At 35.9% G+C, this 2,045-nt stretch overlaps 1 long non-coding RNA gene across 1 annotated transcript; it reads left to right on the forward strand.

Moving 5' to 3' along the window:
• The first annotated feature begins 382 nt into the window (after positions 1-382).
• LOC107080963 lies at positions 383-1,179 on the forward strand. The gene is made up of 3 exons (XR_001481008.1): positions 383-466; positions 737-798; positions 1,091-1,179. It is a non-coding gene; the product is annotated as an uncharacterized LOC107080963 (long non-coding RNA).
• Positions 1,180-2,045: the final 866 nt, after the last annotated feature.

Here is a 2,045-nt window from a genome sequence, read left to right on the forward strand (position 1 = left end):
CATGCGATAGATCCAGGAATTTATTTGTTAAATTAATAAAGTATTGATAGCACAGGCAGATCTAAATTAGAGTGCTTTTCATTCTGTCAAGAGGTAAGTAGAAAATTATGGATGTATCAGTCAAAGAATAAGCAATATAATAGAAGGTGTGCAGAATTATAAATTAGATCGTTAATCACAAAGAAATACCTCCCATGTTGATAGCCAACCGCTCTCTGGGAACCACAATTAACTTATTTTATTAACTTTGGGGTTGTTCAGTGAAATATGAAAACTGTTCACATGATTAGCATTTGGAAAGAGAGTTTTTAGTTGAAACTGGGGCAAGATGATTCAATGATCAATTATAATTTTCATAACAAGGTTAAAAATGTTCCTTGTGTATCTTCAGCTCCAGATCTGACCACATCACCTCAATCAGACACAAAGATGCTCACAGAGAGACAAGATGTTGCCAAGACTACAGGTAAAAAACACAAAAACAGAAATCAGTGAAGACCACCAACATCTACTAAACCACAAACCTCTAAAACTACTTGAAGACTCAACAGCCAGCATGACTCAGCCTGATGAAAGTGTGAAAAATGTAAATCGTTTACTGTTTTTTTAAGGAGAAGCTGATGCTGGGAAGAAAACATAATATTTTTTTTTGCATGTACCACTCATTAGCTCCTTTCTGTTTTCACCCTGTTGACGAAGCTGTTCTAAAGTCGTCCACTCTCATTTCCTCATCCAGCAGATCTCATGACCACAGACACCCTCCTGACTTATCACAGCACCAACAGCATCAGAGCAAAGGTGAGAAAACTATGAAGTTATTAGAATAACCAGTGGACCCTGGTTTATCTGACCTAGATTGTTTATCTTACTTAGATGAACATTAAATGAGATATTCAAACTATAGATTGTTTAAAGGTCTCATATAACATTCATCTGAAGTAAAACTTGCAAAGAGTTAAAGTTCAAAGATGGATGTCTGATGAATATAAAACACAATGAACATGTCAAAGCCTCCTTCAAAGAATTTTGAAATGATTGACCTGGATGACCATTAACTGAGTTGATCAACACTTTCTGTTTGTGGCTTCAGGACGTAGGCAGCATGCTGTCTGAGTCACAGGCGTGTGTTCTGTTCTTCGTAGTGGCTCTGGTCACTGCAGCCGGATTCTTCATTTATGGTGAGTTTGCTCTGACTGATTTAGCAGCAGCCAAAATGTTTGTTCAGAGGCTGTTAGAAATGATCAATTTGATGAATGATGTGATGATAAAAGAAATCAGCTGGTTTCCTTTAGAAACTTTGAACCGATATGATTGCATTATCTGATTAAATTGTCTCTTAAGATGGTTTTTTGTCATCATCCAGCCTTTCCAATGCTTTGCTTTTTGTATTTTTGTTGGAGTTTATCTGTGTCCCCAAATACAACACTTGTTAAAAGTCTTCAGGGTTAATAATTGAGCTAGACAGAACCAGGTTTAAAGAAACCCAAACTTCCAAATCCACACGATGACAAGACATCAACTGTGAAGTAAGGAGGTGGATGATTGATGATATGGGTTTGTTCTCCATTTACAGGACCTAAGCCTTTTCCAGTCATTGAGTCGACCATGACCACCGTTGTTTATCAACATGTTCTAGAGTCTAATGTGAAACCATTTGGCCATCAGATGAAAACAGCTACTGAGATCTTCTTTCTGGCAAAGGTGATTCTACAGACTTTTGGATCCTCATTTGGATTTATTTGCTGATAAATATTTATAGATTACTGCTCATATTTGTGTTTTATACATAAATTTGATCCATTTAATTTGGGGTAAGATTATCCAGCTGACATCCAGTGTACTTTCTTACCTGATGATGAATGAAGCATTTTTTTTTTTTTTTTTAATGTAGTTTCTGATGTATTTTATTTCTTTGCAGCAACAAGATTGAGGCAACTTAAAGTGTGAGTGTCTTAGAGTTTCTTCATCTGTCTGAAAACAAATCCTCCAATCAGTTTGATTTGTTTATAAATTGGTGGTTCACTACTGTAATTCATGATTTTATC

The sequence above is a fragment of the Cyprinodon variegatus genome, unplaced genomic scaffold, assembly GCF_000732505.1.
Source record: "Cyprinodon variegatus isolate N-32 unplaced genomic scaffold, C_variegatus-1.0 Scaffold2583, whole genome shotgun sequence".
NCBI lineage: Eukaryota > Metazoa > Chordata > Actinopteri > Cyprinodontiformes > Cyprinodontidae > Cyprinodon > Cyprinodon variegatus.